Raw genomic sequence first — 27,614 nt, 5'->3', positions numbered from 1 at the left:
AGAGGCATATTCATTCCTTTGGCTTTAATTGGAGAACTCGCATGACTGATTCAGAAAGGCTGCTAGTCTGGTTCAGAGCCCCCATGCCCGAGCCCAGGGGCAGCCAGGCAGAGCTAACGCCCTTAGTCAGGAGGAGGTGAGCACCAGCACAAAGCCAACATCAAACTAGACACTCGGGCTAAAAGGTACAAGCGGAGCTGGGGGTGGGGGTGGGGTGCTGGGGGTCTGAAAGAGAAAAAAAAAGAAAGGAAAAGACAATGCTTTTAAAAGACAATTAAAGCACATTGATTTCTCTTCCTTGTTTCAACAAAACACATTCCAGAGCATCTGGGGCCTTGACTGTTTTATTCAAACACAATCTGTGGTGCTTCTTTGAGTTATTGCAATCGTTTCCTCCACAATGGCACCCACCTGTTGCTGACATTCCTGCATATCACAGTTATTCGCCATGTATCATATCTCTACTGTTGAATAAAATAAAATAAATACTACTCTCGCTACTGGTAGAACTTTTAAGATCCGTCTGCGTAGCTTTAAACGATTTCATGGTTCAAAAACAACTTTAAAAAAAAAAAGAAAAAAAAAAAGAAATCACAGCTTGGAATTATCAAGACAGCCCGGGACGGGAAAAGGGTTGGGGTCCAGGGGGGTGAGAAGGCAAACGCCATCTGCTATCTTTCACTGGAGACTTCTGACTCTAACTTCTCTTTCTCCTCTGCTTTTTTAATACCTTCGAAAATAAAGGAATGGAAAAAACCTGCATATTTGTCATTTCCGATTGTTTACCTTTTTCACGGCAAATTGATTTTTACATCTCCTTTTCCTGGAAGCGTCTAGGTGCGGGCCTGCCAACCCCTGTTTCTCTGTTTTATGGACCTAGCCCTCTGGAGAAGTTTTAAAGCTTTCAGTTCAGAAGTCATTTAAATGATACAATACCGCTTTTGTCCCAGGCACCTCTGTTTCTCTCTCTTTCTCTCGCTCTTCAATCACCCAAATTCCAGCATGCATTTTTTTTCTCTCCCCAAGTTTAAAACTACATGTTTAAAAGCTTTTTTTTTTTTTTTTGTCATTACCTCGCATCTCTTGAATTTGACGCTTCACCTCAAAGACGAAAAGACAACTCATTGCATCAGGGCCTTGTGATGAAGTGGGATGATGTACGATTTAAAGTTTTTGTAGACGTCTGGTTTTACACCCACTGCCGCAGCCACGTTATTGGGTAGTTTCGGAATCAGTCGTTTCGCTGTGAATTGTGTCTGGCATGTGGGACAAAATCGGAGTTCCTATATTCCAAGACTGCAAACAAGACATGGCCAAAGCTGTGAGGAAAAACTGAATTGTTCACTTTGCAAAAAATTCTCACGCCGGTTGCTAGGCATATCTGCAAAGTGAACTGCTGATTTGCTTTTTTGTGACATAACATTTAGGCTCAAGATTAGCCTGTTAACCCACTTTTACAAAACATTATTGCATGATATCATGCAAAGATCCTATCCCTCAGCAAAGCCAATGGTTGAGATGACGTTTAATAAGAAATAACAGAAATAACATATTTATTCATAAAAAATTAAATAAAATAAAACATTAATTCTTAAACACGAAAATATAGTAATGTCTTTTAAATGACAAAAATTGTCAAAAATCAAACATTTCCCTTTGCTTTGCATTTTCTTCGGTTGGCATGCTAACAGCTTAGCCTATTATATTAGCATAGTGCTAACTGGTTAAGGAAAGCTCTAGAACCAGATATCATGATAACATGGTGTGTTTTTGTTTCAGGCACAGGATCTTGCTTGACATCCGTTTGCCTTTAGTCTGAGGACTTGGATTAAGCCTAAACTTATCCTCTAATGGGGTTTTTAACACATTTGATGTAACCAATAAACAGATCTGACAAAAAAGGCATGCCAGATGCTGCACGCAAAACGCAAACATCTAGAATCCATATGGAATATCTGAAGGCCTTGATGGTTAAAAACTGGCACAGGCTCAGAAGCTGTCACCCTTCAAGCTGTGAAGCCTTTTTATTGTCCGTGCGTGTACAAATCCTACAAAAGAGGGGGGAAAAATTAAGGGGAATTCTTTTCCCTGAGACCTCTAAAAGTAGATCTCAAAAACCTGTTGAGCTGGAAACATCCCTCAACCCCCAGAACTTCAGCAGAGATTAAAAGGCTAAATGGACCGGCATGACTAAACATTTCTTAGTGCAGGGACATGTTCAAAGGCTCTCGGGAATTAAAATCCTCATCAATGCTCCAGCAGAGACAAATCCTTATTTATTTTCTATAATAGGAACACGTCTTTCCAAAGCAGCGAGAGGTGATAAACTCTTCGCTTTGTTCTTTTTGTCGTGATCAAACACATTCCGGCTACTGAGAGCAGTGCATGTGGTTCTCTTACACACTCCGATTTAGGAATGGACGAATGTGATCATCAGGACGAAAGTAAAGTAAAATCTTGGTGCTTTTAGTGCTCTAATTACTTTCAGAGGACAATGCATAGTGGTCTTAACATCTCTGATGCGTAAATGTATTATTCCACGTGCAAAACTGACTTTACTTCACCCTGTTTCCAAATACTGACACAGTTTTGGCCAAAGCTGCCTCAGTAATTAAAATAATCCTTTCATGCTTGTCGGATGAATTACAGTTGTATTTATTATAAAACTGTTACATACAAAATAAGCACCAAGAGCACACAATTAAAACCTAGTTAAGTGGTTATATGGGTCTTTTTGCGAGGAAATGGAGATTGAACCTGTTCGTAGTCATAATTAGGCTAAATAAAATTAAAATTATATTTGCAGCGCTCACAGGTACAGCCGGGACCGGTGTCACGGGGGTCCACTCATCGCCGGTGATTGGATCAAATTGTTGGGCGATTTACAGCACCATTCCCCCTCGGTGTCAACCAATTAACATTTCCTTAACACCCTGCACCTCTTTGAAGTAAGGTGTCTCCATTGTAATGGGAGGTTTGCAAGGTCAATGTCTTTTATGGAAGCTTTCTGTCATATTTCTATCTCCTCAGCAACGACATTTAATTGTGTTTTCAAATTTTAAACGTATTGTAAAGGCGCCTTCTAATTCGCCAACTGTAGATTCAGCCAAAATGGGTCGTGCTGAACTGAAAAAGACACAATGTGTCTATTCACAGGCCTGAAAAACACAGAGATGTCTTGATCACAATGGCAAAAAAATGTAAAAACAAGATATATACAATGAGCATACAGAAGCACAAAATAAATGATAAGACAGATATTGGAAACCCACAATGCTTTTGTCCCTCAGTACTTCCACACACATACATGCACACACACATCCCAAGCTCCATTTCCCAGTATATTGCGGTGGTGGTGAGCACAGCTGGCAACATCTGGAGGCATTTTAAGTCTGTTTACATTTCCAAAACACTGAAAAATACTGCAGGTGCCAGAAGAGTAATAAGGAACCAGGTCACAAAAAAGGATTGTTTAAACTCTAACAACTCTCGGCTCTGTCTCTCCCTCTCTCCTCCTGGAACTTGCTCTCTCTCTCCACTCATTTTTCATCAATCGCACACCACTTGCCTTTCAACGAAAAATAAGGCGCCGTAACAGTGCTCCAGCAATAACAGGAAAAATGGATTGAGAAGGAGAGAGAATGATGTAAAACATCAGTCCTTTACAATGAGTCCTGAAAGATTCAAAGAAGCATACCAAATCTAATTGAACTACAAATCCTTATATACTGTGTGTATGTATATATATATATGTGTGTGTGTGTGTGTGTGTGTGTGTGTGTGTGTGTGTGTGTGTGTGTTACATTATATATAATTAAATATATATAAATCTCACAAACTCTGGTCTGCTTTTTTATTCTCTTTCACAAATCACATTTTTAAACTTTAAACTAGATTGACTTTAAACATTTCCTTAACAGATCAAGAGGGGCTTATCACGTTGCTTTTGAAAATGTCCACACCACTGTAGCAAACCACCGACACTTATCATAACACAACACATAAGCAAACCATATAAATATTCACCAACTCCTCCACATGGTCTTTCTTAAACCCCCTTATACACACAAACGCACACCCACCAGCTGCACTTAAGTTTTTCCTTCCCTTAAATGTAGAAAACAACCAGGAAAAACACTTGGATTTTGTTCAGCTTAATCAAAACAGACATAAAATAGCCCAGAACGTTGACATCATTTCAACTGCTTCCCCAAGGCGGGCAGAGAAGGGTCTGCTCGAAAATTTGACACAAAGGCACATGCTGTGTAGGATGCAATTACAGTGATTGAGTGTAATTTACCCGTGTAAGATGAAACCGGCCGGGCAGATGGAGGAGAAGCCGGGGATCGTGTTCTAGCCAGTCTGCACATGGTTGGGATATGGAGCACAGCTTCTCACCTTTGAACTGACTAACATTTAGCGTGATGACATGCCATGCGAACACACATTCCACATTACTATTGGTCGATGTATGATCCTGGATACGTGTGTGTGTGTGTAAGTGTGTTTGCGCACAAAACCCGTGTGCAAAATTTTCCATGATTTGTCAAAAAGCCATTGGATTTATCCATGAAAGTGCATACTGAAAGCTCAATTAAAAAAATTTAGTTTCCGAATGTTACACCACTCAAATAAGGCTTGTAATCCTTTGTGCTTGTTCACTTCTTTCCCATGAGAGGAGGAAGGGAGGAACAAAAGTTTAGGTAGCCTTTGAGACGCTCTATGACTCAAGGCGTCTCGTGGCCCTTACAGAGACTGACTTTTCACGGATTAACATCTACACCGTTTGTTACCTTTTGAACAAAGCAGCTGAAAGGGAAATAAAGGGAATTACAGTCTGCGATGGGCAGTCACATGGTGGTGCAGCCAGGAGACAGAACCCTGGGAAAAGTTCAGAAATGGGGCAAATCAGAATGTAGAAAATGTGTGGAATTTCATTAGGGTTAAGGACCATCATCAAACTAGAGGAAGATCCCGGACGGAACATGATCATCTTTTTAGAGTTTAACTAGTTGAACAGATCAGGCAAGAGTTCAAAAGAAGAGACTACCAAAAAAAAAAGAGTCTAATCTACTCTAATATATAAATATATATATACACCTTTCACTGTCCATAGAAAATTGTCAAATAAAAAAAATAATTCTGTAACTATGTACTATGTTCTGTACTATAGACAGTAAAAAAAAAATATATATATATATTTCTATTATTAGTAGTAGTAACATTATACTTAGTACAATATTAATAGTAAATATTATTATTGATAATAATATAATATAATTGATAACTTTAGTTTATTAGTAGTAAATTTTTATTAGCCTACTATTATTATTATTATTATTATCATTATTATTATTATTAACAACAACAACAATTTAGTCAATTATTTTCTAAAATCTAATGCTGTTCATGCATCAAAAAACTGGTGTAAAATTGCATTAATTTTAAATTAGAAAAAAATTCTAGATATATCACTAAAAAGTTTGCTCTATGATTTTTTTATTTTTTTATTCATCAATTCATCCTAATTAAGCACGAGCTTTGTTTATCTTGTATGCACTTTCAAAGAACATCTCAGTTATTGTATCTTTGCATTTTACATTACAGAGTGTTGACATGATCGCCACAGGCTAGAAAAGCCTGAAAATAAGACACGTCTTTAGTGAAGTATGCGTTTAAACAAAAGAAAAAGTCCCTAAAGATATGCAAGCCATCAATAATAGACAGTGAGGCATGTATATGTAATGAGCACAAGCGCGAATGCAATGCCAGTGTTTTCCTGTTTGAATCCATGCAACTGTATATGCTAAAAAAAAATAGGAAGTTTCTGAGGCAGTGCAGTGCAGTGCTCATGTTTCAACCTGATCTACCCATACAATTTGAGGAGGAAGAGGTCAGAAACTGCTAAAAGAGGGCAGCCCACTCGGTTTGAGGGTCAACTTACTGTTCACACAAGCTCCAGCTCACAAATCAAAGCAGTTTTTCCACTACTTAATCTTAAGGGTCGTGACTCGCCATGCAAGAGGAACTCAGTCCACGGCCGACTGGCAACTCTATAAACATTTAACAGCCGTTTGCAGCCATTCACAGCCACACTTTAGCTATGTGCGAGTCTGCCCTGTGGATGCCCCGATACCTGCCTGCCAGGAGCCTTCCTTTTCAGCTCAGTCGTTACTGGAAGTGCCTGCCAGGAGGGTTAGTGTGTCTGCTTGTGTGGGTGTGCGTCAGTTCCACTTCCACCTTACGGGCTTCATCTCTCTGAGCTCATTCACCAGTGTGTGTGTTCTTTTAAAGGAAAAAAATCTAAATGAAAATGAAACCGTAAAGTGAAGGACTTAAAAATGCAGTGCCCTATAGTTAGCATCAGCTGTGTGAAGTTGTTGCTCCACCAATTGACATCCATCAGCATTATGGGAATTTTAATTTTAATAAAAGCTTTTGCTCGGCAGACTCAGACAGCTGAGCATATAAGAGCCAGACCTGTTCACACACTCTCCCCCCAAACTGGAACAATATCTCATCTGCCAAACAGAATGAAACCCAAAAAAAGTCATCTACGCACAGTGTAAATACAAATGCAGAGCAGGTATCTGGATCCAAAAGGATGATCTGCGGGCCTTGTTCATAGTTTAATCGCCACTGGCTGTGGAACAGTGATGGGCACACGGCTACAAGGAGCTGTTCTGCACCTTTTCTTCTCGAATTCCTCCTTTCTACTGTTCCTTTGAAAGGTAACAAGCAGCATTTAGGCAGGGAGTGAAAAGAAGTCAATATCCTCTGGGGATCCAAGTGGATTACAAAAATGTCACTTTCTCACAGTAGACAGTCACAGAAGGGTGCACACAAACACACACACTCACATGGGCAGACAAACAATAATACACACTCACTGAGATACACAGTAGTGATTCTGTGTTTATACTCGCGCAACAACAACTTGGTACCCGCTGGTAGACCACCGTTATCATATAAATGTCCCAGTAACCATCAGCCCAGCAAACACAGTGTTTCCTAACTTTATTTTGTCTTATGCACCACCACAGCTCCATCGGTAAGGTTTTGGCATCAATGCCAAATCAGATGCGTTTGCTTTTCAAATCTATTTCGCTGGATACCATTTAGAATAACCTCTAATTATATTAAAGTCAAATAAAAATAACAAAATAAAAATAACAAAATAAAAATAAACTTAAAATTAATCATATGATTTGTTTAGTTCCTGTTAAGTTGTTTAGTCAATATTATACTGGATTATTATATTAAGTATTATTAAATCAGTAATACAAATAAATGAAATTGGTCATGATTCAATATTTTAATTATTTATTTTCATGTTTTTTGTTTTGTTTGTAATGATAATGCCAAATTATATACAGTATTATATGAGTTAAAAGAACTGAAAAACATGAAATTAGTCATGATTTGTTATTTTTTTTTTTTTCGTTTATTTATTTTTCAGTTTTTTAAGTCATAATACTGTATATAATTTAGCATTAATATTCATGATAATAATTATATGCAGTATTATGACTTAATGAAAAATAACATGAAATTGGTCATGATTCATTAATTCATGACTCATAATGACTAATTAAATGCTTTATATATACACAGAAATAATATATATAAATAAAAAATATATATATTTTTTTATTTTTATATAAAAAAATTATATATTATATATATATATATATATATATATATAAATAAATAAATAAATATATATATATATATATATATATATATATATATTTTTTTTTTTTTATATAATATATATATATTTTTTTTTATTGTTACAAATTTTTTTTTTGTGGCTTTAATATTAAAGATAAGTATATATTAATTGACAAAAAATTCAAATAAGAAAATAATTGTGAATAAATTTAATACTCTTAATTAATCAGTTCTGTAATGGGCAAGTTTTACAAATGTGTGTAGAAGACAGCTGTACAGAATATGCACAGCTTTTTTTTATCAAAGCAAAATCGAAATCTTTACATACTCCACAGAACCAGCATAAGTACCCTTTGGGGAAATCACTGCGTTGAAAGCCAATCAGAGAAAAGAGATGTCCAAATCACTCAATTTCCCATAAAGTGCTAGCATGTAGGCTAAGTACACATTACGTATCAACCATCAGAGAGTATCAAATTCTCACATCTCAGTCTTCTCCTGTTATAGCGTCTTCAGACAGTCTTCCAGGAACAGTGTCAATTTTAAGCTTTGCCAACAAGTTGGAACACTTATGAAGATCCTGCGACCGCTGCACTGGAATGCCTGCAGCTGGCCGCTGCACATGTCTGCACAACAGAGGGAAAGACACGCAGCGGAACGCTACATTTCACATCAGAAATGTCTTGAGGGACTTCTGTGTGGTGGATACACCAGCTTCATGATTGGCGAGGTCTCGGCTGACCTTGTTTCATGTACAAGCCGCCTTACGATCATTCAGCACCGAGCCGAGCGTATTCCTGCAGGATATCGGATCATGTCAGCTGCGATACAGAAAAACTAATATAAAAGACATTAAGCTTTAATCATTATTTTCAATTACAAATTATTTACAAGCTGTTCTGTGCTTGCACAAGATGATCCTAAATGTTCTCTGTGCTCAATGCATTTTTTGCAGAAATATTTCATATTCTGCCAACTTCTCTCGCTCTCTCAATAGGCAAAAGCCAATTAAATATTACGCTTTTCTTTAAAAAGGAAGAAAGGGGAAGCAAAGTTCACATCATATAAAGGAATTCCAATTAACACCCTCCCACACAGCAATTAACTGTTAAAATGACTGATGAACAAACTGAAAATCCCTGGGAGTTCAGATGCTGCTTTTCTAATTAATTCCTGAATCTCCAGCATCTCTTATATAACGAAACGCTTTGTTTGTTTGACAGCACATCAACGCCTGGACCGTGCCAAATAAGTGTAAATAAAAACACAGGCCTTGTTCCGCCCAGCTCTAAATGTGCCTGCAGTTTACTCCAACAACATTCATATTTCTGCAGTCGTTGAGGAGCAACAGAAAGAGACGTTGGACATTAGAGAAGGAAGCTGACAGCTGTGGTCGTACTGTGAGTGTGTGTGTGTGTGTGTGTGTGTGGAGAGAGAGACTCCTCAAAGGGGAGCTAATTAATAGATAGTGTGCTCAGGCCTCTGTCACAGTTTTCCAGTCAGGTCTTGCATAAGGACAAAGAGACGGGGAAAAAAACAAAAGAAAAAGGGAAAACTGAAAAAAAAAGAGAGTGTGTGTACTGGGTTTATTGTTCTGTAAACTGTGCACATCAGAGGCGGCTTTGAATTTAACCTCAAGACTGAGGTTAGCAGCGCTGACGCAATACCCCCTGCCATTTGATAAGACGTTTATTACAAATTGTAAATGAAACTTAGCCTAGCTAAATACGAAAAATAAAAAAGGGTTTCGTTTCTTCACAGGGGAAGATGGACAAAAGAGGAAATGAATTATGTGTGGAAAGAGATTGCACCATTTATTTAGTCATAGGTGGGTCTTTTCTCCATAGTGTTCCCTTCGCTTTTTCGAACACTTGGCGGTACAGTATAACATCAGCACTGCAGTGTCTCTATTAAAACAGTATGTGTAATGGACTGCACTGTTCGTCTGCTTTCTGTCATGCACTTGCTCAAACTGCCTTGGGGTGAATCTTTAACCTCTTTGGGTTTGAGCATGTAAAATACTGAATACATGTAAATGTTTACATTTTCTGAAAAAAAAAAAAGCATGAGTACGGTTTGCCCTTGCAAAACTTGCCACCACAAATACAAGAGTGTTTTGGGTGGCTGATATGGCATTGATAAGGCGTTCAAAGTGTTACTGGGTTGCTAGGGTGTTTTGTGTGGTTACTAGGCACAAGAGAATGGTGCCCTTAACACAAATGGCATTAACTTTAACTAAAGCGTTCATTTTGAGGAGAAAAGAAGAAAAGTGAAAATTTGTGAACAATCAGATATTGTTGATTGAATCATATGGGCAAATCACTTGAGTACAGTATATGCTGTCTTGTTCATTTTACAGGAAAAAAAAGAAAAAAAAAAATTCAATAAAGTGACATTTTAAAGACACCATTAATTGTGGTTAGAATAGTCTCCAACTAAGAAAGTGATAAAAAACCGTGAATACCATTTTGTTCTCAAATTCTAATTCAAAGATTCCTAAAGTTGTCGAGTTGTCAATCATAAAAGTGTCACCGAACTATTTAACATGCCAAGCATAACACCTACATTATGTCACAGGTTCACAGCGAGATTCACAGCCCTGTCAATTCTTTCACTAAAAATATTCAACACAGCAGCCAGCGAAACCCAGACACTTATTTGCATATCTCAGACTGTGTGTAGTTGAACACCTTAGATAGCGGAGGCCATCGCTTTTGCATTTTCTTCCGTTTTAATATAGTGCGATAGCCATCGAGAAACAGAGCACTGATTTTACAAGCCCTAATACTGAAGCGCTTTATCAGGCCAGGATCCGACTCTTGTCAAGTGAAACTGTGATAAAGTCAGTTTCTAACTACACCAATCGATGAAAGTAATTTATTTACCTCGGGTAGGCAATTTCAGTTCCGTCTTAAGATGGCTGGAGTGAGAGAAAGAGAGAGAGAGAGAGAGAGAGAGAGAAAAAGAGAAAAAGAGAAAAAGAGTTTGGCTTGGCAGCGCTTTGTACGACAGCACCCAAGATTAATATTCCTCTCATGAAACGTTCTTGGACATGTGAGGCGACTCCATAAACCGTGCCGGGGTTAATGCATGGTACTAAATCTACACCAAATCTCAGGCGCAGCGAGAGGGGGGGGAGCAGTGCCGCTATCATTCCCACCTCTTCCCCTAACCTGACACTCCTGCGGAACCTACATTAAAACCTCCACGGCACATGATACGGCTCAATCAGAGGGCCTAGTTCGCTTAACCGTTCCGAAGCGAGAGCGAGGGTGGTGTGGTCCTTAACTTGACTGGGTAAAATAAAAGGCACATGAATTACACATAATAATAAATACAAATGTGACCACTTAAGGCTTATGTTCAGGTGCTAATGAATATTCATTTTCTTTGTGCTTCGGGCGGTCGTGTGGTTGTAAACCCATCACAGAGAAGGGGCAACCCAAAGGTGAATAAATCAGGGTATTACCTAAAAACAAGCGTGTGTATGATGTGAGTCAGTGCATGATCGAGGCTCATACGGAGAGCGTGTGAATTACAGAGTGCGGTAAGTTTTCAAAAAACCATATAATCTGGGCAAGTGCATTAATTCAGTACATCTCGCATGCTTGCCATTATGTCTGTCATGTGTGAAGAAATCTTTAACCAAGTTTTTTCATTTCTACTAAACACAGCTAGCCATTTAAAGAAACTACAGTACATGAAATCCCTCCCTCGCTCTTTCTCTCCGTGACCCTGGATGTCATTTACATGAATCGTATTGCTCTTGAGTCAGACCCCATTTACGACGCCCTTTATTTCTGCAAAAGACTAGTAGACTTCCTGACCCCACCATCTCATTTCTCTCTATGGAGGTTACAGTGATGGCTAGCGCACTCTAGATGTGAGAGGACGTGTCTTACAAGGTGGATGATGAAAGCAACCTCAAATTGATTCTAGGACCTGTTATTACAGTGTGTTTAAGTTTGCGTTTGACTGACAGGACAGCTTGGCGTGAAAGGATTTCTGCCGCTACAGCTGCTGTGGTTTTGTGGACTTGACAAACATAACCCTTTCTTTTCACAATTGTTTTTCCCCTCTTTTCTGCCGCTCTAACTCCAATAACAATGCTATTTGGGGTGGCTGAGGCAGCTGCATATTTGTCGTCCCCCCTTTCTCTTCCCCTCCCGTTCCTCCATTGTGTGTGATCTCAGTGTCTGGGACAACCGGTTTGATCCCCTATGCGAGAGTAATTTGCCAGTAGCCTTCTGTTTCAGTGCCCTGATAGGGAAGAGCCCCACCTGGAGAAGAAAAAGGCCTTACTACTTGTGAGCTATTATTAGAGAATGTTAAAAACACAAAAAAGCTACCTATCATATAAACATTAAAAGAGTGTGTAATCCTGGCAATATTGAGTCATTCAAGCCCTCTCATGGGAGCTGTAGTTTACGGTGCCCTGGCATTGTTTTCAATGTGTAGTCAACACAGCGGATGATATCGGAGAAATAGTCCCGGCCCGGACGAGTAGATCTTGCACCGCCAGCGGCATTAATTAACTCCTCATGCCTTTTAGAAGTAATAGAGAGCAACGCGTTTAGACACATCAACAGGGCGGCTGGTCGTAAAGTGAGGCAAAAAACAGACCAACTAAGCTCTACGAAGTCCGTAGCTGAACCAGCAGCCAATGAGTCAGTCGCCTTGTTAAAACAAGGAAGGGTTCAGATTTCAACTCCACTTCTAAAGCATAATGCTAAAATCAAAACCTGATCCCCTTCCAGGAACCATATAAAAGTTGAGTGAATCTGGAATATAGTTTTGCAATTAAAAGCGGTGGGTGGGGCGTTTTAGTCACAATATTAATATAATTTGTGCATATGCACACACAGTAAACCCTCAAAACTAACACTTTAATCCCACCCACTTTAAAGCTGTCAATCAAAATTGCCCTCTTTTTCACCTACAGCTCCACCCTTCATGACGGGCGGGCCAACTTCACAGCTCTACTGTATCCAAAAACAACTCCGCCTGAAACTCAATGCCATACACCACTAAGGATGCAGACGACATGCAGACTTGGACATTTTTGGGCTGCTTTGCTCATAGTTAGTGTTGGTAAGTAAATCGAGCTTGGCCCCGGAATCCTGAGGGGGGCCCCCATTTTAACAGTACACAGACTCAAGCCCTCAATTAGACTTCTGTGAATACACTCACAGGCCACACTGTTTACCATCATTTCTCAACATTTTAATGGGATCCAGCTCAAATTCAAATAAATGAGCACTTCAGATGATGACTCCAGGCCTTCCTACTGTTTATCTACTACAGCCTCCCTTTTGACCTCGGTGCCACTCGCATCAGTCAGAATGCTCAACAATAAAGATGGCCTGCTGGCCAGAGGCCAGTGTGAGGGAGTTCCGGACCAGTTGACAAAACTCCAAATATTACTTTTGTTAATCTTGTACATCCATTTTTTATGTTTTGAAACTTTAAACACTAGCCAATACTAGCTGGCAACAAAAGTTTTGTTAAATTAGCACAAAAAAAAAATTTGGAAGCTTCAATAAAAATGTGTCAGAAAAGTACAAATCAAACAAATGTCATTCATTGCATTATATGCCACTGTTATATATATATATTAGAAAAAAATGGTTAAAAAAGGTTTAAAAAAGTTAAATTATCTTATCTTATTAAATTATCATTATTATTATCATTATCATTATTATTATCATTATTATTATCATTATTATTATTATTATTATTAGTAGTAGTAGTAGTAGTAGTAGTAGTAAAATTACACTGTTAAAAAAAAAAGCTATCTTTTGTGGTGGGGTCAATTGAAAAGGCTGGGGAAAAAAAAATCTTACTGATAAGCCCTGGTGAGACATAAAAATTTTTTTTAAATAAAAATCATCTGGTACCAAGGAGGAAGGAGTCCTCAGTGTGTGGTCACTTTAAGAAAACGAATGCTCAACAAAAGCAAAGCTATAATTTATACTCGCCTGCCGGACAAAGCCTGGAAAAGCTGGTGGAATGTTTGCGAGCTGCTTGGATACTCCTGGAGAAGCAGGGTTTCTTATTGACGCAACGGCTGAGAAAATAACACTGGCTTGTGTACCAAGCCCATGGCCAAATATCCTTTTATCAGAGAGTCTGCTTATACCCCAAAAGAGAAGGGAAAACAGATGACCAGACAGCAAGCTAAACAGAGAGAAAGGAAGTGAGTGAAAGACAGATAAATGGGAGAGTGAGGGGAGATGGCGAGTCCTCCTCTACTGTGTTCTCTCCTTTTCATTTCATTTCCATCCTGTCACTCATTTGATAAAGTGGCTACATGAGACTATTGAGAGCAAGACAAACTACAGCCCAGGTCACAGCGTGCATCAACAGTCTGCGCCCCCGATACCGCTCCATCTGCTACCGTCCTGAACCCTGGATCTCTTTCAAGACGAGAAAAAAAAAAAAAAAAAAAAACTTTCCGTCTTCTATGAAAGAAGGGCCATCTGGAATTTTCTACAGAAGGTTCTTCCCTGGTACAAATTTTTAAACCAATACGGCCAGGCGCACGGAGGCCCGTAATGGCTCTGACATGTCCCTGCGCTATGACCTCATCAGACAGTATTCAGAGCCAGGGCACAGAGCGGTGGAATTCCACCAGACGGTTCCATTCGGCCCGTGATGTCGTGCGCCTATCCCGACACATGTAGGTTCGGCGATCGGTACTCGAGAGCGCACGTGGCTGTCGACTCACGTCACCAGCCCACTAACGTGACAGGTAGCGGGGTTTGTAATTGGAGCCGATCAGTAAGCCATATGCCACTCGTCTCCTAGTGCCAAATCCCCGCCCCCACCACCCCTTCTGATGCTTGGCACACTCTGGCTCCTACGGAAAAAAAAAGCCCTCCACTTCATTAAGAAAGTAAACACAAGTGCTGTCTGAAGTGTCTAATTAGTCCCCTAATTACTCCCTGCTCGTTACTAATGCAAATTAGATTATGCTGCTTAACTTCATCGTGTCCACAATGCCGCTGTTAATTGAGGCCTTTTGAAATTAAATTACTCGCTAATTAGCATATCAAAACCATTAATTCTGTGCCAGAGAGAAAGAGAAAAAAAACAACAACAAACGCCAAGTTTTGCTAATGAGTTTTGCTAATTGAATATGTACGTTCAATATTGAGTTTTTGCCAGCCGGGCCTCGTTCAAGAAGCTACTTAGCCACTTGTACGAGCGAGTTCAAAGGGAACGGAAGCCAGTCTTGCGCCGTTTAAGGCAGCACTCGAATGTTTTGTCAATATTTTCTCGTTACGCTGCACGAGGGTAACACTCGGTGAATGAAACAAATACGCCTTTGTTAGTAGTAGACATTAAAAAAATGCTAAAAACTATGGTATGCATGATACATATGTATTTGTTCAATTTGAGAGAAAAAAACTGAGCAAATGTGAATTTGACAACTCACAAAAAATGTTATATGTACACTAACATTCAAAATAATTTATGTTTTTTTAAAGAAGCCTCGTTTGCTAACCAAGGCTGCATCAAAAATACAGTGAAAAGCTGTAATACTGTGAAATATAGTTATATATAGTTATATAGTAGAATATATTTTAAAGATTTAATTTATGTCAAGACAATTACTCCAGTCTTCAGTGTCACATGATCCTTCAGAAATCATTCTAATATGCTGATTTGGTGCACAAGAAACATTTTTATTATTCCAATGTTGACAAAAGTTGTGCTGCTTAATATTTTTGTGGAAACGCTAATGCATTTTTTCCAGAATTTTCTGATAAATAGAAAGTACAGAAGAACAGAATTTATTTAAAAGAATTTTTTATAACAACCCAAACTTTTAAAAGGTAGAGTATGACGACATGATAAAAGTCTATTATTCGAAAACTTGAATCAAGCTTGTATAAATCTTAGAAAGTTGCTTTGAGTGGAGAGCTGATTACGGAAAAGATCATAATTAAAATGATTAATTATTGAAAAATGTTGTGTAAGCTTTTCTATTTTTTTTTTTTTTTTTTTTAAGTACAATCAAATGTGAAGATCTTTCGCCACACTAAAAAACTTCCAAACTTATAACATTATTCGCATACCTTCACAGGCAGGCGTACATTCAGAATGAATAAGCCCCAAGTAAAAGTTCACGCCATTAATTCATGTAATCTACAGAGGCGACGAAAGGCTTAAGAAATCTCAAGAGTCGTTTTTGCTTTAAATGTAAACGACTACGATTAAATTTAACACTTCCCTTTTCGGCACCCCACCCCCCCCACACCCTTCAACCCAATATCCGTCCAATATGGATTTCTGAAAGACTCCATTCAGTGCTCTCAAAGTCTCATTTTAATACTATCTCCAACTTCTCATTTGAATATGGACCTAATGGAAGAGGTGTAGAAGAGAAAAGAAATTGAATAGTGAAATTGAGAGGTAGCCACACAAAAAAATTAAATAACCGTGATAATTAGATGTGAAGATATTATAATTTCTTTACAAGGATGCATTGAAAATGCTGCTCTACAACATTTGGCCTAATTGTCAGAATTACCATATTAACCAGTTACCATTTGAGTAAGTTGATTAAAAAATTGATTATTCGTCTATTTCTTTTAGGAGTTTCTTAATCAAAATCTAACATCCTTGAAAAATTAATTTGAAGCCCCTCTTATCAGTTAATTAAATCTGGTTGGAAGTCATTTTTCTGTGAAGCGTGATTAGACAGCGCACTGTTCTGTACTGTTCGGGCCGCATGACGTTAGAAAACTTTTCAATGTCTCATCAAACATTCAGAAATAAGAAGAATAGAATTTCTTTGAAGGGCCGTCTCTTCCCTCATTCTTTTTTTTTTTTTGCTTCCTTTTTTAAACTATGCCTTTCTGATAAATTACGCTATACCCGAAAGATCTCTCACTCTCATTAACACATTCTCATTACCAGGCAGGAATATAACGAAAAAGGAAAGAGAAAAGAATGAGAGAGGGTGTGTGTTGGGGGACAGAACGAGAGAATAATACTTTTATAGGATGGATGACTGTATGGAATTATTTCCTCATATAATCCGGTAAAGTGTGCAAGTGTGTGTGTCCGGTAGAGTGTGCAAGTGTGTGTGTCCGGTAGAGTGTGCATATATATATATATATATATATATATATATATACACACACTTGAGAGGTGTTTCTGAACTGCTTTCTCGGCTGGAGGTGAACCTTTAGCCAAATTAAAGAAAGAAGAGAAGCCAAAGATACAAATGTGCTTTACAGACAGGAGAAAAAAAAATATGAAAAAAAGTCACAATCTCTTGAGAAAACTCACAGCTCTCCCCAGGAAAAGAAATCAAACTGAAATACAAAAGACAGGAAAAAAGCAGCTCTTTTTATGACCCTTTTAGTTTTGTTTTTTTGAGCAACTCTAACAGTACGGCATTCCAGATTCCTCAGACAGGGGATCTAAGAGGGGCGATAAGTCATATTTGACAAAGTAAAGCTTAACACATATTTCATTACAATAAAATACATTGTAATATCAATATCTTTGGAACGTCTCTGTGGACAAAGTTGTCAAGAAGATAAGACAGTGCATGTCAGAGTCGGGTGGGAAGGAGGCTTCGGCTAGAGAGACGCGTTGCTCTGAAAGTCAGCCAACACACACGGCGCTAAAACGATTTCGCCAGACAACCTTGGGATAAGCTGCTGAGGACGACACATTAATATACCAAGATAAAACAGGTGATGAGACACTAATTCTATTTTTTACTGGAATAGCCACATATATTTTCTTTCATTTTCCCCTCCTCCTTATGCATTACGCTCATTCTTTATCTGTAAAATAGGGTGGCCAACTAATCAGAGCATTTATCAAATTCCTCACATTTTAGCATTTATTTTGGGGGGTTTCCATAACTTGGAGTATACAGGCCGCTGTAGAGTTTCCAGAGCTCAACTGACCACACGCAAACCTTTGTTTTTGGCCTATGAGTCTTATTGACCATAATAAACCATGGTTCAGAACGTTTATCCAAAGGATTGAGACCTTAACAGAGGGCAGCCAGGCCACTCGTCATTCACATCAAGGTGTGAGTGAGGCCACGGGTTTCGATTCCTACAGGGAGTGGGTCAATTAGTCTGATTAGGTGTTTATTGAATGATTGGGGGATGCTGATTACTCCGCTGAGGGGTTCAGCTTACTGGCAGTCAATCAAGAGAGCCGCTCTCATGGGGTTTGTTCACTCCTCACAGTCTCCTTCCACAGCTGACCGGTCAAATGTTCAGAAAAACCTATCCGTTTCAAATACAATTAACTTTTTGGACAAGGTGGAGAGAAAAGTGAAGAGACTGGACAGGCTGAACACCTCACTTCTTCGATATCATTACCGCTGATACTTTTCAGAAAAAAAAAAAAAATGGTAGCAGATCCTTATTAGGGCCCCATATGAACAGGTTCGAACCAGTTTTCAAACCAGAAACCTAAGTGAAACTAAATCCAAATTCACATCGCCTAGAGGGTTTAGACTTTATTTTGTACCGCTTTTTCTTTTGTGGGATTTATTTGATTTTTTTTGCATGGGGGGTCGTGAGGGACAAGCCACGGCTGTGTTTTTGAAATTAGCCATGGCAAGCTGGTGTGCGGAAAGTGATTGCTCTAAACCACAAAGCGTTACCGGGAGGGATGGTGGAGGTTCGCAGACGTCTCAGCCTAATAGCACCCAGGAGATGTGCTCCGACTGAGGATTTCTGGAAACTTCTCTCTGGCCAGATTTTTTTTTTTACAAACATCCAGCACAAAGCCTCATAAAGAAACTGACTCGTCAGAGATGTCGAATTCAACCTAACTCGCCGCTGTAATCACTTCGACTCTGGCTGTTCAAAAAAAGCAGGCTTTAGAGTGCGTGTTAACTTTTTTATGCACTTGCATTGTCGGCTTGTTTTGCTGAGAGCTGATTGCTTTAAAGCCAATCATAAAATTGTGTTAGTCTTTGAAGAAATACTGCATTTGTGTTTTAGATTGTAAATCACTTCATCTTCATCTTCAAAAGAAATCTGAGGGTGATGAGAAACAAAGGCAAAAAACCTGTCATAGTTGAAATGATAGAGGAGAATTAGCTCACCTGTGGACAGTGGTCATATTGACATGTTTCTTCTTATCTAGAGATTTCAAAAACGTTTTCTTCCAATTCTACCTGCGGGAACTGATTAAAAAAAATAATAATTCTTCTATGAACTGAAACAGCAATTATGACAACCAAACACTTAACAAAAGATCACAGAAAAAAAGTCCTTCCTCACAACCTATTAAAGAAAAAAACGCAGGCGTGGAAATGTCTGAATGTGATAAAATGCCGCATACAAACTCTTTAAACAAATTTAATCAGGTTTTAATACAAGTAATAGGTTTACATCTGAGGCTTCAGCCTTTCATCCGCTCACCATTTTATCTGATAAAAACGATCGCTTGATTGAAAAGAAATGAAGTAAAGATTAGGTATGCTAGTTTCAAAATTAAGCATACAGTCACAACACCTTTCTATCTGGAGTTATCTGCAACTTTTATCATGTAGATTCCTTTAATAAAATCTGGGCATGGGTCATGTCAAGAAAGGTAATTCAAATTGAAAGTGAAAAATTACCATAGAATGCCATGTCATCCCAATATCACAGCAATGCAATTCCTCCCCATAAAAAAAAGCGCATGTGTGTGGACGAACATGAATTTGGCCATCATTCCTTTTTTAATTAAAGCATTCAGTCCCCTTTCAACGCGAGTTCAAGGATGCCAGGAGACTAATTAATTTGAAAAGGTAAGATGTCTGCACACAAATGTCTTCCGACACACAGATTTAAAGAATATGGAATAAGAGAGAGGTAAGAAAGAAAGAGTTCGAGAGGTCGCACCACTTTAAGTCGCCCTGGTGTCATCCAGTGATCAGAGTTGAAAATAGACCAGTGCTGGAGTTCGCCTTTTCGGTATGTGGGTGAGAGCGAGTGTGAAAGCCTGGATAAAGCCCATCAAAAAGCTGCAAAGAGGACATCAATGAAAAATAGCTCAAAAATTGCTAATTGGCTTATTTATTTTATATAAGCTAACATCGTTCAAATAACATCACTATATTGCTGGTCGTGGATGCCGAGTGGAGCACCACTCGCTATAAAGTACAGTATAGTAGTACAAGTACAAGACACACACACGTCAGCTTTTTGTAACCCTGCCATTTTATAAATATAAAGAATTTAAAAAATATATATATTAAAAACTGTAGAGACTTGACTTGTAGAGTTTGCATCTCTCTTTCACACTCACACACATTTTCATATTCAAGCAGCATTGAAATACTTTCATACGGTACAAGAAATAAAAACATTTTAATTTAAATGCAGTACTTTTTCTGCTGCATTAACATTGCAAAAGTAAATATAAGAGGATGTATGCCCTAAACAGTGCATGCAATATTTAAGAGGAAAAAAATAATTAAGTATGAAGGAAAAGTGAAGGAAATTTTATAATATAAATAAATAAAATAAATAAAAACACCTTTGTTCACACCTTTCTTTGCCATGGCAAAAGGGAAAAAAAGACAATTGGGCTGAATTTAAAAGTGTGTGTGAGTGAGAAAACAAAGCACAAAACTTATTCATTCCTGTGGAAAAGTCCTGGACAAGAGTGCTAATCCTAGGTTTAGTGAGTAGGTTATTTCCCAGGGAAGAGGGGATATGGATGTTGAATCCCATTACAGATGTTAGCCGACTGGCAGTGACCGCGAGGGCAGACATCATACCGGTACAGAGCCCTATCATGCCCCCAACCTACCGTCAAGAAAAGCTCAACCGGTATGAAGTCTGACCGGCTCCCCTAACCCATCCACCCCTCCTTCCACCCGCGACCCCTCTGTAGGAAAATACTCTCCCTGACTTCTGCTAGCGCTCCGATGAATGGAGGTAAGGGGCTGTCTGTGAGTGTGTTAGTGTGTGTGTGAAGGGGGGTTACTATACAATTATTCAGATAACAGCTGGGGATAATATAGTGGCAGATGTCCCCTGGTCAACAATGCTCACAGACCACAGCCGAGAGCAAAAGGCAACTCTAACCAACGGTTAGCAGCGCTCATCACACATGATTTAAAACTGCATAAGAGCAGAAATCAATTTCTTTTTTTCTTCATTTTTCTGAAACCCTAAAATTTGCTGCTCCACCAAGCTTTTTGGTGAAAAAAGCTTGTGAACACTTAAATTAAAAAATAATTAAATTATAAATCACAACAATACACTCCTTGAGAATATAGCCAATTAATTTAGTTAAAACCAATTCATTTTGACCAATATCAAGTTTTGGATGACAAATATATTTACAGGTTTTAAAAAAATATATATACACATCTATATATAATAATATAGATGTATACATCTTTTACATTTTTAAACCTGTAAATATATTTATGTCATCCAAAACTTGATTTTGAAACTTGAGTGTGTAAAAGCCCTCCCATTATTTGGCATGTGATGGTCAGCGCAAGATAACATGCTTTTCCTGCAGTGCGAGAGTGTGTTGCGCTGCGCCTCTTGCACTCCTCAACCCCCACCAAGAAAAGACACTTCACCACAACAGCGTCAGAGAAGAGGGAGAAAAAAAAGACAAGACCTTACACAACACAAAGAAACGCATGGATTTGGGTATTTATAACGACATTCTGAAAATGTGATATTCTTGTAGGAAAATGCAAAGTGTCTAAGAAAGTTGAGCCAGAACTACAAGAGGGGCGGAAGAAAAAGCAATCAATCAAAAATGGAAAGACGAATCTGATTTTGTTGTACACATGGTTAAAAGATAATTCTGTCATAAGATGTATCACGCTCGTCCGTTTCAAATGCAAATAACTTAAGTAGGCATCCCCTTGTTACCCATTACTAATACCATAAAAGAAACCAACACTTCTCCATTCCGCTGCTACTTTACGGATTAGCGAATGAAAATTAGATGCATTTATATGGTTATTACTTATATGGTCACACAGTGGGGAGGGGGGGGGGGGGGGGGGGATTTATCCAAGCGTACAGTGCAGCACCAGAATCTCCCTCAGGAACGAACCCCTCGCACCTTCGGCAGCTGGGGGTGGATTAGAGTTTTAAACCCAGACTACGGTTTACTGCGGCCGGCAACGCTGACAGGAATTCCTCCCGCCGTTGCTGGCAAACAAAGCCGGGCAACGCGGAGAAGAATAAAACATCAGAGGTTTTCTCCTCTCCTGTTTAGGCAGAAGTTTTCACTAATCGCAATCGCTGTTTTGAGAGCTTAGCATTTGGCGTCACAAGTGGGATTTTATCTGCGATAGAAGCGAGAAACAGAACTGGGCTCCTCTAGAAAACTTTACTAAGACGTATTCAAACAAGCAGCAACTGTCACTCTGACATCACGTCACGTCTTTTGTGACAGTGCCGAAAAGTTCGCTCCCATCTTTCCCAAAGAGCTTTACTGATGTGGCTGCTCTCCGCCGTTCTCTGACGGACATGATGGCTTGTCAGCGTTGCGCTGGGGTTTTTAAAATATACAGCGAGTCGCATTATAAAGACCTTCGTGGAGGGGGTGAAGGCTCGAGGGGGGAGACGGCGGACTGAGAGAAAATCCATAACACAAATACAGCTGTCAGCTGGAACGCAAAGTTAGCAGAAGCAGCTTCGGTGGCCACAGGGAGCAAGTTTATGACTTCAGCTTGCATCCTCCCTTAGACACTATCTAGGCTTCAGTAATCAATACACAGTGTTCTTTGTCACTCCAACAGGTACCTGAATCTGTTTCGGGCAAAAAAGGCCAGTTGTAACTCTTTCAAGCAGGTATCCACATGTGACTGACCATGCAGCGCACTAGTTCACTTTCCATCCGCGTCTGCAGCTCAGAGCTGCCAATAATCTCTCCCGAGGTGCTCGGCTAATGGATATAGAGAAGTAATGATCAACGCCTCAGACTCAAGTACTGTCATTTCCGTCCAGTGAACACCCTGCTTTTCCTTCTACCACATTTCCCCAGCTTATCGGAAATGGGCCCTTCCTCTCTCTAAGCAAACGCTAGGGTCATTCTTTAAGACAGTCATCACCTCATAACAGCCTGGCACTCTCCCGAATCCCGGCGTGAAGCTTTCCCACACAGGAAACCTTGAGCGCAAAAACCCAAAAACTGCACACAAAAAAAAAAAAGTGCCACTGAGGTCACAGTAAAGAGAAACTGTGCTTAAGAGTTCAAGTGGAGAATTAAATTCACATTGGGAATAAATAGACACAGGAAAACAATGTCCAGCAGCATCTTCAGCTGACGGATCGCCGAGACGGCATTTCCGCACTGCAGTCTGGTCTCTCTCAAAGCTGAAACAGTTAACGGCAGACCTTTTCGATATCTAGCTCAACTAATCAGATCAACACTGTCATCTGGAAAACATCCGTCACTCTGGTCTCTTTTGTCTTTTCGGTTTTTTATTTGCAGATGCTGAAGTTGGTTGAAACTGCTCGTGTCTTTTTAGTGTAGTTAGTTCCTTTTTTCCCCTCTTTCAAGGCTCAGAGTTTGAGGAGAAAATGACACCACTCTCTGACTAGTAATAAAAGCAGCTCTCACTGTCTAAAAACGTGCATAATTTATTATTCACATACACTGAAAAATGCCCAGCCTCGCCGTTCCACCAAATAACATCTTCAATTAAAACCACATGTTTAATCTACGGCTGGTGCTGGTCAACGCCAGAGCTGACGCGTTCAAAGACGCAAACGAGCGTAAAAATTACAGCCTGACCTTTCGCGTAAGGTCAGCTGAAATATGAAAGGGAGAACGTAGGCATGGCATATTTCACACAAACATGTTTCTGAGAGCAGAAGTGGCCAAAAGTGTGGTTGACAAAAAAAATAATCCTAATCAGTTAGAGATGGATATGTACTGCTCTTCAAAATGCTTTAGCTAAAAATGCACTTGTGTGAAAACTAACATTATTTTTGGAACGGTAAAAGAGTTTAATGGTGGAAATGCCATGTGAGGGTCTAAGGGACAGTGCTTCATGAGAACAAGAGTGCTTTGTGTTAAAACCACCCATGATATTGAAAAACTTAAATTTACCTCTAAATCACTTCACTGAGGCTCATCTGAATTTGAAAAAAAGCACACACACAAAGCACTAAATGCTTTTTGCACAGCACACGCCGACATATATTTGCATTTGCATGGAAGCGGTTGTTCAAATAAAGTTTCAATCATCAAATGTTCCTAAAATATGCATCAAAAAGCAACATGCCTGAATGTACACCTGGCATCAGGTTAGTCTCAACATCCAAAACAAACACATTCCTGACCTTCTCTCTACCCAGAAAAATACCCACAGTGGGCTGAATACCAGTCTGCCATGCAATCCACACATTCATCAAAAAAATCACATTTGAAAGACCATCGAAAGTGAGGTTTGTAGTCTGTATAAACATGGAGAACAACATAAAACAAAATCACTTATCACAGAAAAAGTGATACATCAATTATAACCAGAACTCTACGGTAGTCTGGTGTCCGCCGTTAGAAACAAGAGTGCTAAAACTATCGGCTGAGGTGTAGCTGTTGCCGCCTGCAGCTGCTTGACGGCCATGCAAATAACTAAATTACCCACTTTACTGCCATTTTCATGCCCTCCCTGAACGAAAAGCCATATTCTTTGTCAACTTCATGAATTATCCCTTTTCCTCTATAAGCACATAAAATCATTCAATCACTCTATTCATCTAACACACAAGCAGATCAAATGGAAATTGTATTCATCACTTTATGCTTATGTTCATCTACATTTACACGTCACATTTCAATTAGCGTGGAATCTATTCATTATAAGAGGCAATATATCAAAGAACAGACATCGTAGGAGCACAAGTGCAGCACTGAGACAAAAAAGTGTTTCAGTAGAAGAAAAATTATTTGTCTGATAAAATAAAAGAAATATTATTTTATGAAATTCATCTTTCATAAAATAAATGCCCTTTCATGTGTTTGCTAAAGCTGTTAGTAATACTAAACACGAAATAATTAAAAGATTAAACAAAATAAAAAATATCAGAAACACTTTATGACATCAAAGTAAATCATTTATCGTTCTCCTTCAATTTTCAAAAAAATTCATCTTGTGATTTAGTATGCATTTGCATTGTGCTGTAAATGCCAACAGTGAATTAAGTCAAAATTCAACCAATACTTTCAATGAGATTTAAAATAATTGTGTCAAAAGCTCCATCAATCAGTCCTTATTAACATGAGATTAACACACACTGACAGGTTATGAGGAGAATGAAGATGATGATGATGATGATGATGTGTGTAGGCCTAATATATATATATATACACACACACACACAAAGTACACAAAGTACACAAAGAGTCCGAGTTACTAGTGTAGGCTACTTGGTTTAACTCCTGAGCTGTACTTCCCTCTGCAGATTCACTTTTAATGCCCGGGACTCACGTTAAAATTGTTGCTTGTTTTGTTTTGTTTTGTTGTTGTCTTTGAGAGAGAAACAAACAGCGCTGATATGATCACGAAACGAACAAGAAACCATTAAACATATGGTTTAAAAATAAAAATAAAATTTAATGTTGCTCATGCATCTGTGTAAAACTTAATCCCTAAATAAAGACATTAAGTTTTTCATCACTGAAGTTAGTCAGCAATCTGTCTGTTAATTCGTAAATGCGAAAAAAAAAGACCAGTTAAAAATATATATTTTATTACAATATTTTCTTTTTGATGTGAAACTTAACGTTTCATCAATTTTAAAATCTGATTTTGCATGTATACAAACCTTACTCAGCCTATCTCGCGGTAATTGATGCATTTGAAATTATACTCATTTATAGGCCAAAGTATAATAATAATCAATACATGCAGAGTTAATCTTACTTTTATTTAATTCCTTACATTTGTTATATTCCATTGTCTCAGTAACACACCGCTAATAGACCCTAAAACAACTATTAACAAACTTCAATACGTTTCATTTATTTTTGTTTTTACTTTGTTATAACCTAATTTTAAAACGCTAAATTATTACTTCTAAACATTGTATCTTATAGATATGAAAACGTATGAATCAGAAGGCATGGGATATAAGATCAATTTGCTGAGAGCCTGTTAAAAACAATCAGCTACACGGAGAATAAGAAAAGCAAATGTGCATTAAGCCGTGGTTTAACTTTTTAGTTTACGGTAGGCTATTCCTAGATATTTCGATGCTGTTTATTAACTTAAATTGTTTACACGGAGAGTTTTGTCTCAAAGACCAAGCAATATATGATTTCTACATTTCTGTGGAAGAAGCATATGGTCTATCAAGAGAAAACAAACGCATACTAACATTTATTTATTAAAAATTACTTTATCTGATCGGTCAAAAATAATCCTTTTTTCATTTTGATTTCAGATCTCAGATTTCGGAGCAGGTGATATTTTCAAACTCAGTTGCACGTTCAATAAACTTGTTATATTCTTTTCTACCATCATGGTTTATCTAAAAGCCTTCCAAGTCATTATTTGTTTAGTCAAAAATGTCTCCAATTCATAATCATGTATTATTCTCTCGTGGAGAACAAAAACACGCGTTCATCTCCGGTTTAAAAGTGTCACGTTAAAAAAAAAAAAAAAAAAAAAGTTAGATTGTCTAATTCATTGTGATATTAGGAGCTTTAGTAAAACATCTAAGAAAATACACTGATATTTCCCTCCTATTGATCCGAAGAAGTGTGATAGCGCGTCCGAGCATTCAAATCTGGGATAGGCTATTAAAATCGCGTATGAAGCGAGGCGTAAAGTAGAAGAAGAACAAGAAAGAAAGAAAAAGAAGAAGTAAAAAAGGTGGATATGAACCTGTTAGGATATTGTGAAGAACTCTACTTTCACTCTACGGCTGGACCATGTGGATGTGTCGCTCCAGCTCTCGTGAATGTCCCAGCGATTCCAGAAAGCTTCAGAAGAGCAACGCAAAAAGAAAAAAAAAAATCCTGTTCTATGAGTGGTGTCTTCAGACCATTACTTTCAACGACAACTGTCTTTATTAGTCTTCTTTTCCTTTTTTACTGGCGTCCTCTCTCAGACTGGTCACTCAGTAGGGTGATAAGTGGAAACAATAATCGTGCACTAGCTCAAAGGCTGCATGGTCACAGCGCTCCTCAAAGTTCATGAAGAACAAGCACGCGGCTCTTTACGCCTCCTCGTCGCTTCAGGTCTTCCCTCTTTCTCTCTGTTATCACACGGTGAGTTTTCCTAAAGTCCCAATAATGCTTCTCGCTGGAGTTTTTGGCATCTCGTCTGTTCCTCGCTCATTCGCAGAGAAATCAGTGTTGAATTACTCCGCTTGTGTCTTGTGTTGGCGATGTTAGGGGACAGTTTGGTCTACCGTAATACGCCGAGAACAGGCGCGCGCGCACATCTTCTGCGCTGACGGAGCTTGTGGCACAATACAAAAGCTCGCGCGCTCCAGGCGCTGATCTCTTCACCTGCGCGCGCATCGCTGGTTTAGTTTGGCCATTGTGGCAGCCGACGAGCAACAGATGTTAGTCAAAGGACAGACTCACCAAGGGAACCGTTACCTTAGTCCACATATACTCTTCAGGAAATAACAAGTCTGTTCATGCTGCTTGTCATCATTCAATCTGGTTTTGTTGTCAATAAGAGTTATTATAGGCTATATAGGCTATATATATTTTTTCTTAAAAAAAATTGTTTTAAATATAATTTTTTAAGTATATTATCATTATCAATGTTATTGCAGATAGATATAGATAAATAGAAAGATACCATTGTATAGTGCAATAATATAATTTAGATGAATATGTATAAGACACACAAATAGTATAAATGATTTGTGTGTTATTGTACTATTATTGAAAAACATCACTCGTGACCGATTTAGGTTGTTGATTTATGAATATCACTCGAACTTTCAATGGATAGTCAA

The 27,614-nt window shown here is 38.6% G+C and overlaps 1 protein-coding gene across 4 annotated transcripts in view; it reads right to left on the bottom strand.

Moving 5' to 3' along the window:
• Nucleotides 1-27,093, bottom strand: part of foxp4 (forkhead box P4) — a 123,596-nt gene extending 96,503 nt beyond the window's left edge. For all 4 annotated transcript variants that reach the window (XM_084395287.1, XM_084395288.1, XM_084395289.1 and 1 more), the window contains exon 1: nucleotides 26,525-27,093. The gene's annotated coding sequence lies outside the window, so the exon portion shown is untranslated. The remainder of the gene's footprint in view (nucleotides 1-26,524) is intronic.
• Nucleotides 27,094-27,614: the final 521 nt, after the last annotated feature.

The sequence above is a fragment of the Rutilus rutilus genome, assembly GCF_951802725.1.
Source record: "Rutilus rutilus genome assembly, chromosome: 22".
In the NCBI taxonomy this organism is placed as follows: domain Eukaryota; kingdom Metazoa; phylum Chordata; class Actinopteri; order Cypriniformes; family Leuciscidae; genus Rutilus; species Rutilus rutilus.
Note: the sequence above shows the minus strand (reverse complement) of the source record. Positions and strands in the feature narration are given on the sequence as shown.